The sequence below is a fragment of the Vombatus ursinus genome, unplaced genomic scaffold (assembly GCF_900497805.2).
Source record: "Vombatus ursinus unplaced genomic scaffold, bare-nosed wombat genome assembly UNPS02014861.1, whole genome shotgun sequence".
Classification (NCBI taxonomy): Eukaryota; Metazoa; Chordata; class Mammalia; order Diprotodontia; family Vombatidae; genus Vombatus; species Vombatus ursinus.
In genome coordinates, this window is record NW_020954639.1 from 9065667 (window position 1) to 9083202 (window position 17536).

The 17536-nt window shown below is 37.8% G+C and overlaps 1 pseudogene; it reads right to left on the minus strand.

Moving 5' to 3' along the window:
• Positions 1 to 10493: 10493 nt before the first annotated feature.
• LOC114027494 overlaps positions 10494 to 17536 on the minus strand; it is a 28345-nt pseudogene continuing 21302 nt past the window's right edge.

Here is a 17536-nt window from a genome sequence, read left to right on the forward strand (position 1 = left end):
CATAAGTAGCTCCTCCAGTTGGTTTATAACTTCCAAGTATGTGGCTGCAAACATAATCTTGTTAATAAATAACCCCAGCAAGCATTTAGCTGAAAAGCTATTTAGCATCAGCCAGGGTAAGTGACAGAGCAAATTATGATGGAGAACCTCTAATAAAGAACATGAATGATGACTGAGAAGCCAAGCTGATCCATAATGAATGTGGTGCAATTAGCCGTGTACTGGGATTGTTGTGTTCTCACAATAGGTGCACATGACCAAGAGGCAACATCATGACAACTTTGCCTTTCCTTGGGTCTATCTGGGCCTTGGTTAGCATGTTAAGCACGTGCTGCACATTTGGCTCACTGTGTTATTGATTTTTAAAATGCACCTATCGCTGAGCCTCTAGGCCCATGTACAAAGAACAATATACCGTTTAAGTAACACTCATTTTCTATAGGTTGTAATTATAGTTATAAACCTGCCAGTCCTCCCATGGCATTAGAAAAACGCCTTACCTACACCCCGGCAGCCTCAAGCCCTGATGAGAGAAGAAGGGCCTGTGTGTAAGAACAGCCTGTAAGTGCTCAATAAATCCCGTTGATGATGGAGAAATGGAGATCTCAGAGGCCAAACCAAATGTCCTTTTCCCAGAATTCAATCCCAAGGAGCCTGTCGTCATACTGCTGCTGATCCCAGTTGCATAAGTAATGAGGTAACCAACCAGAAAAGTGCAGTCTAGAGGACTTTATCGATCAGAATTAACACAGGCAACTGAGTCTGGAAGTGGGCAGAAGGGAGATTTTACTGGAGAACCTGAGTGTTATTTGCTGTGAGTGCTATAGACCCTAGGATGCAAGAGTGGAAAGAGAACCTAATAGGTAGAAGATCCAGATTCCAGCCCCAGCTTTGCACCTAAATGGAGGTTTAGAGAGACTGTGACATCTTTGAGGTCAGCCTTGAAGTTACGAATTAGATGAGGAGTCTCGTGAGTCTTATTTCCACTAATCAGTCTTTACCCTGACTTTAGCTAGCATTTCCCTACAACTCCAATGGCTGAATATCTGTTTAGCCCCACTCTGATTGGTCAGACACAATTTTCTCCTTTATTAATTAAAAGAGTTGAATTAAATAATCTCTAAGGTTCCTTGCATCTCTGAAAGTCAAGAAATTCTCAAAACACAACAGATTAGTCTAGAAAGTGTAAGTAAATTGAATGAAATCAGCATCTTCACTACCTCCCCCACCATAAATTGTTACACTCCCCCAACCCAGACAAAGAGCAAGGTTATTTTGAAGAGGATGCATTGCATTTGTCAACAATCCAAATTTTTGACTGGTACTCGTGGATGGCTCCATAAAGGGTATGTCATAGCTTTCTTCCCCTTTCATTCCCCTACATAGCCTTATTCCCGCACCAAGTAAGCTGTAGTGATGACTACCTTGGGAATAATGTGAGAGGAATGGGATATATATGAGTAGAAGGAGAGAGAGAAAAGAAAGGAGGAATGCAATAAGGAGTGGCAGTGTTTTTATTAAAATATATGGCTAGGTGGCTGAAACTGCCTTTTTCTCTGCTTTTCCCTATGTCCTACTACTTCCTGCTTTGCCCTCATTGTTTTGGCCTCCTTTCTTCTTATCTTTTCATTTTCTCTCTGCCCTCTTTTCTTTCCTTACTAAAGGAATGAAGAATTGAAGACAGACGAGGAATACCTGAGGGGGTGGAATAGGAAGGCGGGAAAATGAGAAGAAAGAAATAAAATCAAGGGACTTTCAAGTTGTTTTCAACATTTAGCTAAATTATCCTTTTTCATAAACAAGCTTTCAGAAGAAGGTGAGATAATTTTTTTTTTCATTTGACACATTGCCTATAGAGTGGAGAGACATTACAAGGGTTACAGGAACTATATTAATAAACACTTGGTCATAGGCACCCCCTTACTAATTAAATAGCGATTGTGGACTTTATCTTGGAGCTAAAAATTCCTTTCCTGTTATTTTCTTAACCAAATCTTCTCAGTCATTTTCCCCCAAATGTCAAAAGTTTAAAAGCTGGTTAACAATATACTATCTAATCTAGAATAAAAAGAGACATGGATTGGTGAGGGAAGGGGGAATCTTTGTATCAGATATCTCTGATAAGGATTTGGTATCCAAGATATATAAGCAATTAACAGTCACAATTGACAGCTAACATCACACTGCTGACTTATGCTGAGCTTGAAGGCCACTAAAATCTTCAGATCTTTTTTAGAACAAAATTGATCTCTACTCATGCCCATCTCTTGCCAAGATGATTTTTTTGTACCCAAATATATCTTCACAATTAACCCTTAATAAATTTCATCTGATTTGAGATAACCCAGTTGTCCTGACAAGATCTTTTTGAATCCTGACTGGCATCTGCTATTAGCTACCCATTCCAGCTGTGTGTCATCTAAAAATCTGATAGGCATGCCATCTATACCTTTATCCAAGTCATTAATAAAAATGTTAAACAATGCAGAGTGACTTGAATTCAACAAAGGCAGCTACATGTGGAAGTTTTGTCTAGGATAAATATTAGACCCTTTACATATTCAGGCCCCTTTCATACCCTTTACATTTTTTTTCATTAATTCCTTTGATATTCATGACCTGTTGTTCTTTCAAGTTAATTTTGTTATTACTTTTTTTCTAGCTCAATAAAACAATTTTGGTAGTTTAATTGGGATGACACTAATAAATAGATTAGTTTAGGTGGAATTGTTATTTTTATTATATTGGTTCAGCCTACCCATGAACAATTAATATTTCTCCAATTATTTAAATCAGACTTTGGATAAAAATATTTTATAATTGTGTTCACAAAGTTCCTGGGTATGTCCTGGCAGGTATACTCCCAGCTACTTTATATTGCCCATAATTATTTTAAATGAAATATCTCTTGCTCTCTCTTCTTGCAAGGTTTTGTTGGTGATATATAAGAATATTGACGATTTATGTGGATTTATTTTACATCCTGCTACTTTGCTAAAATTATAAAAAAATTTTGACTAATTTTAGTTGAATTTTCCAATTTCAGTTGATTTTCCAAATATAGTATCATACCATCTCAAAAAGAGATAGTTTTATTTCCTCAACCATTCTGATTCCTTCAATTTCTTTTTCTTCTCTTATTGCTAGTACCAGCATCCTAATCTAATTGGGAAGACTTCAAGTTTATCCCTATTACAGATAATGTTTGTTAATGATTTTAGGTAGGTGTTTCTTATCATTTTAAGGAAAAACCCATTTATACCTATGCTATCAAGTGTTTTTAATAGGAATGAGTGCTGTATTGTCAAAAGCTTTTTCTGCATCTATTGATATAATCGTACAATTTTTGTTGCTTTTGTTACTTATGTAATCAATTATGTTAATAGTTTTCCTTATGTTGAACCAGCCCTGTATTCCTGGTATAAATCCCACTTGGTCACAATGTGTAATCTTCATGATATATTGCTATGGTCTCCCAGCTAGTGTTTTATTTAGGATTTTGTCATCAATATTCATTAGTGAAATTGGTCTATAATTTTCTTTCTCTGTTTTTGCTCTTCCTAGTTTAGGTATCAGCACAATATTTGTCTCATAAAAAGAGTTTGGTAAGACTCCTCCTTTGCCTATTATTCCAAATAATTTATTTAATATTGGAATTAGTTGATTTTTAAATGTTTAGTAGGATTCACTTGTAAATCCATCTGGTCCAGATGCTTTTTTCTTAGGAAGCTCATTTATGGCCTGTTCAATTTCGTTTTCTAAAATAGCTTTATTTAGATATTCTATTTCCTCTTCTGTTAATCTGGGCAGTTTACATTTTTATAAACATTCTTCCATTTCACTTAAGTTGTTAAATTTATTGGCATATAATTGGGCAAAATAACTCCTAATTGCTTTAATTTCATCTTCATTAGTGGTATATTCACCCTTACCATTTTTGATACAAACAATTCAGTTTTCTTCTCTTTTTAAAAAAAACACATTAAACAATAGTTTATTTTGTTGGGTTTTTTTTTTCATAAAACTAGCCCGGTTTTATTTATTAATTCAACAGTTTTCTTACATTCAATTTTGTTAACCTTATCTTAAATTTTCAGGATTTCCAATTTGGAGAGATTCTCCATTTAACACTCTTGTTACTGGATACCCCTCTGGGCTCACTGTTTCAACTCCTACTGACAATGGCAGGCTGGTTCCCCAAAGGGCAACTGATTACTTTTTCTAACAGGGTTCTAGGGGGTAACTCTAAGTGGTTAGGGATTCTAGTACTATCACTTAGAAGCCCCCAACTAGTGTACCCCCTCAATCTAGAATTACAAGTTGATATAAGTTAGCAACAAAGGATATTTACTTAAAAGGTATAACAAGAACAAAAGTCATGAAAACACTCCCCCCCACCCAAATCAAACTAAGGCACAATCTCCTATCTGCATAGACCTAGTGCCTAAGGAGAGTGGGCTCAAACTTAACGAAAGTTGGTATAAACCACTGCTCCCAACCTGGAGTACATAGCTGATGGAGAAATCACGTCTATGCTCAATTGGACTAGCTCCTTGAAGGATCTGGTGTCTTGGATATCGGGTCAACCCACTCATGGACTGGGTCAAGAGGTCAGGAATGACACCTCATCAAATTGAATTACTACTGCTACTAAATCTGGTGACTTCTCCTATCAATGACAGTTGCTGGTAGGGATTGCACTTCTGACCTTTCAAACTGTTTACAATATTGTAACTTTGGTCACTCCATCTCCAGATACTCATTCACTAAATATCAAGAAAAAAATGTAACTCACACACAAACCCAGCATCGTTAACTCATGGATACGTGGTAGCCATATAAAGGAAGAGATGCCCAATAAAGCCCCATATATCAAGTCTACTTCACTTGAAAAGAGTCAGGGAGGAGGATAAGAGATCATTTGCTCAAACTTTTTGAATATACCCTTAGTTCTGGCTCCTTAGCCGATTAGAAGACTTTATCACCACAGTACCAATTCCTCAGTCACTCATGGTTGGAAGTGGACTAATCAAGCCTCCAAGTTTTGTATTGGAAGCAGGCAGAGAACATTGCACATGCCCAGTATAACCCACCAGGCTGTACAAATCTTCTATGCTCCATATATTGGGATTTCATTGGTCAGTTCCCCATTACAAATATAAAGGTCATTGTTTGAAGAGAAAACAAATGAGGATTTACCTTCTCTCTGATGTCAATTTTCATCATGCCATCTGTCCCAAGTAAAGGTCCAATCCATTCAAGCCTCCAATCTTTTTTTTCCAATATAGCTTTAAAATGTTTGTTGTTGTTTTCATCCTTAACTTTCCTTGCCAGGCTCAGATCATTTTGATCTTTAGTATTTCTGATACTATTTTTATAGGACCATGCCACAGTCTTATATTCATCTTCTGCTACCTGATCTTGCTTTCATCTTCTATAAATTTCTTTTTTAAATCCAAATTAGTTGGTGAACTCCCTGCGTATTCACAGTGGTCTCATCAGACAAATTCCTTTTTTCCTCTTCATTGAAATTGTTTCCCTTTATGTTTTCATAATTTCATTACTGAGCAATCCCCATCCTTCCCAGAATGACAAGCACTTTGTCTATTTTTCCTCTGAACCTTTGAAGTATGCTTTCCCAAAATCTGTGGTTTGTGCCAGACTCTGCCAAGATTTCCTCTCCTCTATCATAAATTCTAGAAAGGAGCAGTCACTTCTCTCACCCCCAAAGTTCCCATCACTTCCACTCCAGAAACCAGTTCCTCCCTTTTAATAAGAATCAGAGACTTTCAGGAGCCAAGAGGTTGGAGTAAGCAGTAAATCTCCATTATTCTCCCATATTCACCTCCAAACAACCATAAAAAAGCTCCTCAAAACAAATCCTGGAACAGCAAGATGAGCAAAAAGATGGGGTGAAAGAATCTTTTAGCCCAATAAACTTGGAAGATTGGCAAGAAAGGTCTGTCTCACTTGGGTAAAAAGGAAACACCATCCAGGACAGGAAGCGTCCCAGCAAGCCAGCAGCAAGCCCCACCTCAGCAAACCAGTAGGAGATCCTGAGCCCCAGTGTGGTGGAGCAAGCAACTGCCAACACCCGGATGCCCCACATGCCTCAGGATAGCCAGGGGAACAGGCAGACTCCAGCTGCAAGAACCACCACATGTTTCAGCATAGCCCCAGGCAAACAGGCATCGTCCAGTGTAGGCCCAGGGAAATGAAGAAACACCCTCTGGCCTCAGTACACAACAGACACCAGCACTAGAACCCCATCTTAGCACCAGGTAAGCTGCCAGACCCCTATGGCCTCCAGCAGCACCAGCCACCCACCCTACTCAGCACAGCACCAGACACGAGGGTGCTCTGTGGGCCTCAACACAACATCAATGCAGCACCAGGTAAAGAACCAGAGCCTGCAGCCTCTGGCACAAGAAACCTGAGACAGTGCCCCTTCTACCCCAGGAGCAGAGCTCAAATTTAAAAGAAAGGGAAAAGACCAAAGAAGGTAAGCAAAAAAAAAAAAAAAAAAAACAACAAAAAAGAATCTGACCATAGAAAGTTATTATGGTGACAGGGAAAATCAAGACACAAACTCAGAAGAGGACAACAATGTCAAAACATCTATGGGCAAGACCCCCAAAGGAAAATGGGAAGTGGTCTCAATCCCAGACAGAACTCATGGAAGAGCTCAAAAGGGAGCTTAAAAATCAAATGAAAGGTAGAAGAAAAATTGAGAAGAGAAGTGAGAGTGATGCAAGAGAATTATGAAAAAATAGTCAACAACTTGGAAAAAGAAAACAACTGTTTAAAAAGTAGAACTAGCCAAATGGAAAAGGAGATATAAAAATCCACTAGATAAAACAACTCCTTAAAAATATAATTGGCCAAATGGTAAAGGAAGTACAAAAGCTAACTGAGAAAAACAACTACTTAAAGGTTAGAATTGTGCAAGTGGAAGCTAATAACTCTATGAGACATCAAGAATCAATCAAACTAGTTCAAAAGAATGAAAAATAGAAGAAAATATGAAATACCTCACTGAAAAACAACTGACCTGGAAAATAGATCCAGGAGAGACAATGTCAGAATCATTGGACTCCCTGAAATCCATAATGAAAAGGAGGACCTGGACGGCATCTTTCAAGAAACTATCAAGGAAAAACTGCCCCAATATCCTGGAATCAGAGGGCAAAATAGGCATTGAAACAATCCACTGATTACCTCAGGAAAGAGATCCCAAAACAAAAACTCCAAGGAACATTATAGCCAAATTACAGAACGTTCAGGTCTAGGAAAAAGTACTGCAAATGGCCAAAAAGAAACAATTCGAATATCGGGAATCCTCAATCAGGGTTACACAGGACTTAGCAGTTGCAACATTAAAGTTTGAGAGTCATTGAACATGATATTTCAGAAGACAAAGGAGCTAGGACTACAACCAAGAATCACCTACCGGTAAAATTAAGCATAATACTTCAAGGGAAAAAATGGTTATTCAAAGAAATAGAAGGATTTCAAGCTTGCATAAGGAGAAAACCAGAATTGAACATAAAATTTGATCTCCACTATCAAGACCCAAAAAAGGGAAAAAGGAAACATAAGGGATTCAATGGAGCTGAACTGTTTATATCTCTACATGGGAAGGTGATACTTGTAATTCTTAAAAATTGTATCACTAATAGTACAGCTAGAAGGAATATACATAGAGGGTATGAGTATAAGGTGAATTTGAGGGAATGACATAAAAAATGAATTAAGGGATGACAAAGAGGAGTATTATTTCACATGAAGTGGCATTAAAAAACCTATTACAGTGGAGGGAAAAATGGGCATCACTTGAACCTTACTCTCATCAGTATTTCTTCAAAGACGGAAAAATATACACAATCAGTTGAATATAGAAATCTATCTTACCCAACAGGAAAGTGGGAGGAGAGAAGATTAAAGTAAAAGGCAGGGGAAAGGGGTAGGGAAAGACTGACAGAAGAGAGAGCAGACCAAGGGAGGTAGCAGACAGGAGCAAAACACTGTCAAGGAGGGAAAGGGTGAAAGGAGAGAGCCGACAAACAGGAGGGAAAGTAGGATGGAGGAAAACACAGAGGTAGTAATCATAACCATGAATGTGAATGGGATGAACTCTTCCATAAAACAGAAGCAGACAGCAGAGGGGTGTGAAAATCAGAATCCTACAATATGTGATTTACAAGAAACACATTTGAAGCAGAGAAACACACACAGAGTAAAGGTAAGGGGCTGGAGCAGAATCTACTATGCTGCATCTGAAGTGGAAAAAAAAAACCAGGGGTGGCAATAGTGATCTCAGACAAACAAAAGCAAAAACGGATCTAATTAAAAGAGATAAGGAAGGAAACTACAACTTGCTAAAAGGTATCACAGACAATGAAGTAATATCAATACTAAACACACATGCACCAAGTGGTATAGCATCCAGATTCTTAAAGAAGTTAAGTGAGTTACAAATTCATGAACAAACAAGAGATAGAGAGCATTATAAAATATATTTAGATACTTTTGATTACATTAAATTTAAAAGCTTTTGCACAAACAAAGCCAATGCAATCAAGATTAGAAGGAAAACAGAAAGCTGGGAAACAATCTTTACAGCAAGTGTCTCTGATGCAGGCTTCACTTTTAAAATATATAGAGAACTGAGTCAAATTTATAAGAATATAATCCACTCCCCAACTGATGAATGGTCAAAAGATATGAACAGGCAGTTTTCAGATGAAAGAATCAATGCTATCTATAGGCATATGAAGAAGTGCTCTAAATCACCTTTGATTAGAGAAATGCACATTGAAACAACTCTGAGGTACCACTTCACACCTATCACATTGGCCAATATGACAAAAAAGAAAAATAATAAATGTTGGAGAGGATGTGGGGAAATTGGGACACTAATGCACTGTTGGTGGAGCTGTGAACTGATGCAACCATTCTGGTGAGCAGTTTGGAACTATGCCCAAAAGGTAACCAAATTGTGCATACCCTTTGATCCAGCAACACCAATAGTAGGTCTGTATCCTGAAGAGATCATAAAAAAGGGAAAAGAAACTATATGTGCAAAAAATATTTATAGCAGCCCTTTTCATGGTGGCAAAATATTGGAAATTGAGGGGATGTCCATCAATTGGGGAATGGTTGAATAAACTGTGGTATATGAATGTAATGGAATACTATTGTGCAATAAGAAATGATGAACAGGCAAATTTCAGAAAAACCTGGAAAGACTTGTAAGAAATGATGCAAAGTGAAATGAACAGAACCAGGAAAACATTGTACACAGTATCAGCAACATTGTGTGATGATTGACTATGAATGACTCAGCTCTTCTCAGCAACACAATGATCCAAGACAAGTACAAAGGATTCATGGAGGAAAATGTTATCCACATCCAGATAAAGAACTGATAGACTCTGAATACAGATTGAAGCATATTTTTTCATCCACTTTATTCTTTTTCTTGTTTTTTTTTCCTTCTGATCTGTTTCTTCTTTCACAACTGTGACTAATATGGAAATATGTTTTACATGATAGCACTTGTATAACCTATATCAAATTACCTACCATTTTTGGAAGAGGGGAAGGGAGAGAGGGAGGAAGAAAAATTTGGAACTCAAAATCTTGTAAAAATGAATGCTAAAAATTGTCAACATGTAATCGGGAAAAATAAAATGCTATTTAAAAAAAAAAAGAAAAAAAAGAATCAGATACAAATTTTCCCTTCTTGGTTCCTCTACCTTTTGAACGACGAAATCCTTACAAAGGCAAAACAAGGAGATATAAGCTAACCTTGGCAGAGAGGGAGCTCCAGCAGTTGTCTAAATTTTTTAAGTCTCCCATTACTACTATATCATACTTCTCTATCAGGTATGTGATCTGTTTCTCAACCTCTTCATGTATTTCATCTTTCTGTCCAATGGCAAAGTTATTTGTCTTTCTCCCTTCTTTGAACTTCACCTAAATACTTTATTATACTATTTCACTCGGCTTTCTGAATTTCCTCACTTGAGCATATCCTTTTAATATACAATACTACCCACCAAGCCTCAGTGAGATAAACTTTCCCTTATTTCTTTTGATCTCCTTTTTCCTTTCCTTCTCCTTTCTTCCATCTATCATCCATCCGTACCTAGCTTTCTATCCATCAACTACCTATATTTCTCATCTATATTTATTATCTATTTTATCAATCTTTTTCATCTATCATTGATCTATATTTGTTACCCACCTATCTATTGGACGTAATGCGGATGAAGGTCATTCTTTGAGTTGTGAAGACCAGGGATCAAATCCTGCCTTTTTTATTGGTTTGTTTAGGAAGTTTTAAGATTGTTATTGAGAAATTTTTAGAAAATAAAGATTACCAGCCCTGAGCCAAAGTCTAACACAATTATGTTGTTGTGAGGATATGCTGGAGAGAACAAATGGTGAAACATATGGTGAAGGTATAGCTGCTGCTACTATATCCCCCCTCACAGCCCACAGTCAAAAGCGTCAGGATTATTCTGAAAAGAAAGATCAATGAATTCTTTATATGTCTTTGCTTGAGTTGGAGTGGAGGGGGGGAGCTGCTACTGTGAGATCCTTCTTCATGGAACTCCACAGTTTCAGAGTTGGATTGTGGTCTAGGCAGTCAGCTACCTCCTATGATTCCAACTATTCAATCCAGGGCCAGTTGAGGCAATCAATCATGCATACAGACTTCCCATCAAACAAAATTGACTTCTGTTGTATAAGAACCTACTCCAATTTGCTGATTCCTATTGGAGTCTTTTTTTTTTTTTGAGTACTACAGTATTCCCAATTTTGAATTGTTATATCTGACTATCTAACGACTGACTTTCTAAAGTCAAGTACGATCTTTGGGTTTTTTTTTTTTTTTTGTATCTAAAGTCATCTTTTGTAAAGCTTTCTCATATGGGTCTTCTGGAAACAGCTTCTTCCCTGAGTAAGCTTCTTCTGAGTATTCATAAGTGATGGAAGATTTATAGATCAATCCATCTTTGCTGGTCCTCTGATCTGGAACATATTCTGACAAATATTAGTTGTGTGACCACGGGCACTTCATTTAGCCTGTTTGGTGCCCCGGGCAATCTTCAAGAGTATAAATTACAGAGAAGTTGCTGATCTCCTCCAGTGAAGGCAACTCTTATACACTAAAATCATAGGTCTGGAATATACATATGCATAAATACATACACACTCTCTCCAGTACTCAGTGGGATTACTATTTCTCCCTTTTTAGTTTTAACCTTAAATTTGAAAATTGATATTAAAGAAATATTGTGTTATTCTTTTGTATTTAATACTATATCACTACTAGTCTGGGTAAGTATGGGAAGGCTTGTCATCATAAGGATGTCCACAAAGTGTGGCTTTATGTTCACAGTGCCCCATGAAACATATAAAATATTAAACAAACTTCAGGCCTGTGTGGTACTGTTGGGCTTCCTTGGTGATGACATGGCAGAAAAGAGGACAGAGGGTACTAAAAATCACATTACCCTCAGACTATCGACAAACAGAAAGCATCAGTGCTTTTAATGAGGATTCTTTGTCAAATGACCAACAAACTGATGCACTCCTAAAGGAACTGAATCATACCTATCATTCTAGTTCAGAACCCCAGGCGAAGACAGGTAGCAGTACATGGAAAGAGATAGCACTCTGTGAAGATCAGCACAAAACCCAAGACCAACCCATCCCCCAGCCAGCTAGACAGGCAAAGGTTACCTGTTTCTGCCTGCTGGACTCTAGAACCCACTCCTACACATCCCACACAGAAGTGACTCTGAGAATCTGCATTTGTATGCCCACCTCCTTTCTTTCTAAACCAGGGGTTTTAACCTCGGGTCCATGAACATATATGTGTGTATGTATGTATGTATGCATGTATGCAGTCATAACTATATTTCAATATAATTAGTTTTCTTTGTATTTTATGCATTTAAAAATAATGTTCTTAGAAGGTGTCCAAAGGCTGCCAAAGGGTTCTATGACACTCAAAAAAGGTTAAGAACTCATTCTCTAAACAAAGTACCAGCTCCAAAAGGTCCATACTTGCTTGCCCTTCCTCTCTCATATTGAAACTCCTAATCTGCATATGCTCAACTGTTCTATATTCCAGCCATATTCTTTCTCTCTATCCCTTTCCTTCTTCCTCCTCCTTCTTCATCATCATCATCATTGTCATCTTCATCTTCTTCTCTCTCTCTTTCTCTCTCTCTCTCTCTCTCTCTCTCTCTCTCTTACACAATGACACACACACACACATACACATATTCTGTCACAAACATATCCATGGTTCATTACTTCAAAAACCTCTTCTTGCTCTATCACAAAACACCACCACCTAATGACTAGAAGGTGTTGTCATGCCAAATCAATACTTTCCTGATGTTCTTGAACAGCCTGGAGTGATAAACACTCACACACAGCTGTGAGCTGAGCTCCACAGAGCTGTCTGCCTTCACCTGGGATCCCCTACCATAACAGCAATATTAACATTCTTTATCTAAATGACACCAGAAATAGTTGCAGATAAATGGAGAAGGATTCACAGGTCCTCCACAGAGATGAACAAAGAGGTTGATGGGATTCTTTTCACTGTGCATGCAAAAGATATAAGAAAGATCTTTTCATGAGATCCTTCCTCATCTTTCCTTCCTCAACAGTACTCCTGTTGAGGGTGAGCTTACAAACTACCATGGAAACAATTGCAGTCCAGCTTGAGTTTGAGGATGAAGAAATAAAGCAGTTCTTTGAGGCACTTCAGAAAGCCCTCTAACCTAACTACACATGGAAGGGTGAAGGGTGTCATAAGACAAGGCAAGAAAAACACATATATTGGGAGAGATAGCTTGGAATCAAGAAATGAAGGAATTAAAAGGCATTTTTAGCACTTACCATGTGCAGAGCACTGTGCTAAGCACATCGGGATACAAAAATAAAAACTAGGCAGTCCCTGCTTTCAAAGAGTTCATATTCCAACAGGGGTAGATGACACATATAGGAGATTTCACTTGCAAGTCAGATGGAAAGGCCCCATGGTCACAGCAACAAAGCAGATGGCAATGAATGTCCTTTCATGTTATTTATGCTGATGAATACATATCTGCTTCTGATGCTGAATTCTTTGACAGCGCCAAGGACTTTGGTAGAAAGAATTTTCTTTTCAGGGTCTTCAGTAGCTGTAGAGTTAGGGGCTGCAGTACCCTCAGAAGCAGTTGTCAGGTGGTACCTCCACAAGAACTGATCCTTTGGATAATGGCTTCAGGGGCTAGAGGGATCAGGACAATGCTACTATTCCCAGGGTTCCTGGGCTTACTTGCCCATGGAATGGCAGTTAGTAATTGGTGTTCGTAAGGGCAAGGACAAAGGATGAATGCTCTATAGGGTTAATTCCTTTGATGAAGGCCAGGCTGGAAGTAGGGCCAGTGGTTTATATGATGCTGTTTTTCTCAGAACTGTCTCCTTCAGAGTCTGAGAGGAGGGAGAGGTTGAAGTGGAAGGCAGAGGCAGTGGTTTGATCCATCTAGCATGAGCCATATCTTGCTTTTCCCTCAGGGAGCCTTGCTGGTCAAAAACTCATCAGAAGTCTCATCCTTGTACAACATGAATACTTTTCAAGAAAGAAGCAAATAGATTTCTTCATTGAGAACATTGAACCTCACAGAGAGACCAAGAGATAGAGAGGCAGAGGCATGGAGAGAAGTACACTACATCTTCCCCGATAAGGAAAAAATGATTATCCTTGTATACTTTCATATCATCTCCCTACAGAACTAGTTGCCTGGGGCAAGTCACATATCTGGTCCATGAGGGACAAGGGTAAAAATCAACAGCAAATTACAAGGAAAGATAAAGATGTGAAAACAACACTTCGATGCAACTTCTTTAAACAAGTTGTTGGTGCTTTAAAAATGCTAAATGATCAAAAGTAAAGGATGTTGATGTTGATTACTTCTTTTTTCTTAAAGACATTTGGCCAAAGCAAAAGAATTGTCACAAAGAGGATGTTGATAAAGAAATGGCCTCATCCAGCAAACATGATCCTGATGAGCAGAGGTAATAAGCGGTTTGTGCCCATTTAGAATGCAAGCTCACTTGCAGAATATTATAACTGCACCATCTCTTTCATTTACACAGCAATTATTTTAGTTCAGACCCTTTTCTCCTCTCTCCTAGACTATTTCAATCACCTCCATAGTGGTCTCTTTGCATTCAGTCTCTTCTGTCTTCAGTCCATGGTTCACCTTCACTATCTTGATGTTGCTCTAAGCCACAGCCACGATCGTGTCACTCCCCTGCTCAAGAAACCCAATGGCTCCCTTTTGCAACTTGAAAAAGAAAACCATACAATCTTGTCCATTGGGTTTTTAAAGCTCTTCACAATCTGACTTCAACCTGCCATTCCAGGCTTATTGCATTGTTCTATAGAGCATCCTAATTAGCCTATTTTCTATGCCTCACAGGTGACATTGCATCTTCAGCTCAGTGAGATAGATTGATTCTCCCAAGCCTGGAATATACTCCCTCCCTCCTTCTGCCTCTAACAACCCCTAGTTTTCTGTGAAACTCTATTCAGGTACATTTCCTGCAGAAAGCTGATACTGACACCTCTAGTTGCTAGTATCTTGACATCCTGGTAATTATACTTAGTGTTTGTTTGCATGTATGTATGTATCTATGCATATGTGTATACACACACAAACATATATTCTACTTTTTTGCATACATATTTTCCCTTTCAGTGCAATAGAAGCTTCTTGAGGGCAGGGACTACTTTGTTCTAATCTCTGCATCCCCAGCACATAGTTTTGACACAAAGTAGCGGCAAGGTGATGAAATGAATAAAGCACTGCACCCGGAGTCAGGAAGACCTGCATTCAAATCTAGCCTCAGACACTTTCTAGCTGTGTGACCCTAAGCAAGTCACTTCACTTTGCCTCAGTTTCCTCATTTATAAAATGAACTGAAGAAGGAAATGGTAAACCACTTCAGTATCTTTCCAAGAAAGCCTCAAATGGGGCATGAAATGTTAGATACAAATGAAAAAATGGACTAAACAACAACTAAAAGCAGCTAGGTGGTGCAGGGGATAGAGCATTGCATCTGGAGTCAGGAAGACCTGGGTTTAAATTCAGTCTCTGACTCTATTTGTGTTTCCCTGGGCAAGTCACTTAACCTCTATCTGCCTCAGTTTCTTCATCTGTAAAATGGGGATAACAATTGCATTTAACTCAAAGACTTGTTGTGAGCATCAAATGAAAATATTTATAAAGTGCCTGACACATAGTAAATACTTGTTCCTTTCTCCCCTATTGTTTAACAAATGTTTGTCAAATGAATGAACTCATTATAGATTAGTCCAATATTTCTTTAGAATGAAAGAAAGATAGCAGAGGATCTGATTAATATACTAATTATTACTCTGTATTTAAAATGTTTCAAAGTAGTATCATTATTATAAGCCTGTTGCCTCACAAAACATGGAAAAGCAATTGAGGGGAAAATGAGTCATCAGAAAATTTGGTATGAGATCCAGTATGTTGTAATATCCTGAGGACATTTGTAGAAGAAACTGGGAAAATAACAAATTAACATGAAATGGGACAGATCTGCTGGCATTTCTAGTCTCATCAACAATGACAAAAACTGGAAGGGACAAGTAACATAATGGGTCAGAAAATCAGGATCCAAAAAGATCTTAATATACTAGAGCATTGGACTGAATTGAATTAAATGAAATTCTATAATGATAAATGTAAAAGTCTTATACTTAAATACAAAAAAAAATATCAACTTCATGAGTACAAGATGGGGCAGACATGTCCTCAAGACTAGATAGCAGTTGTTCTGAAAAAGGTCTACAAGTTTTAGTATACTATCAGTTCAATATAAGTCAAGAGTATGATGTGGCTGCCAATTCTGTTGTTGGTCAGCCATTTTTAGTTATGTTCAATGCTTTGTGATCCCATTTGGGATTTTCTTGGCAACGATCCTAGAGTGGTTTTCCATTTCCTTCTCCAGTTCATTTTACAAATGAGAAAACTGAGGCAAAGAGGGTTAACTGACTTCCCCAGGATCACACAACTATGCAGTGGCTAGATTTGAACTCAGGATGATGAGTCTTCCTGACTCCAGGCCTGGCACTCTATGCAGTATGGAGCCACCTAGCTGCCCTGTCACTAAGTAAGCAAATGCAATCTTGGATTGCATGGGGTGGCAAGAAATAGGGAAGTAATGGCATTCTGTCCTCATCAGACCTCACCTAAAGTCTTGGGTTCAGTTCTGAGCAGAATTTAAGAAAGATATTAAGAAGCTAGAGAGTATAGAGAAAGGGAACCTGGATGAAGAAGGCCCTTACATTTATGTCATCTGAAAATCAGTCTAAAGAACTTGGTACTTTGGAACATGGGACTTTGTTTGTACAAGCCATTCACTGCCAAAGAGGTAGGAAATAGAAAGGATGTTTCACAAAAGAACTCAAAGGGGGGAAAAAATGGAACTATTTCCTTAATCAATCTACAATGGCTCCAAAAACAAAAACTAAACAAAGCATAGATGATGAGGGAAAAGAAAAGCAAGATCTGAAGCCAATTCACTAATCCTTCTGGGACTTTTTAAGGAGTTACCTCTCAGTAATTGGAAATTACTAGGAGATGAAATATTTCTTTCCTTTTAAATCCACATATGCTGACCAGAAGACCCTCAGGCTTCCTGTAATTTTTATTAAGAATTCCAGATATTCAGGCAATAATTTTCAGATACCATGACTTCTGTTAACACCATGAGGTCTGGAATTTGTACTCCAGATGATTGATCCTGAACTCACTTTTTTATAGACATAACACTCCTTAAATTTTGAAATATAAATTATATTCAGTATAAACAAAACTGGTAGACTTAAGATAGCAGCTTAAAATTAATTGAAATTAAATTTCAGAGTCACTGACTTGAAATGGGAAAAAAGCCATTATACTAATGAGGAGATGTTCTTTTGCTTTTATGATTTTAAGATACAAAATGTTCACTTTTAGGAGGTTGGTTGAATTTGTCAGAAAAAAATTATTTAATATTTACCCTGGGGGATAAATGGTTAAACTAGATACTCTCTAAAGCCTCTTCTAGCTCTAAATCCTATGATCCCATGATTATCCAGCTGTATTCTGAATTAACAAGATGTGGTATGATCCAACTGTTTGAGATAAGTAGGTGGTACAGGGAATAGATCCTGGATTAAGAAGACTTGAGATCAAATCTGGCCTCAGATGCTTACTAACTCTGTGACCCTGGGCAAGTAATTTACCTCATTATGCCTCAGTTTCCTCCTGTAGAATAGGGATTAATAATAGCAGCCACCTCCCAGGATTGTATGGATGGTCAATTAGATAATATTTGTAAAGTACTTAGCGGAGTGTCTGGCACATAGAAGACAGTTAATAAATGGTTTTGATTAGCATTAATAATTAATTATTAATCATTAATATTAGTTATTAATTAAACAATCATT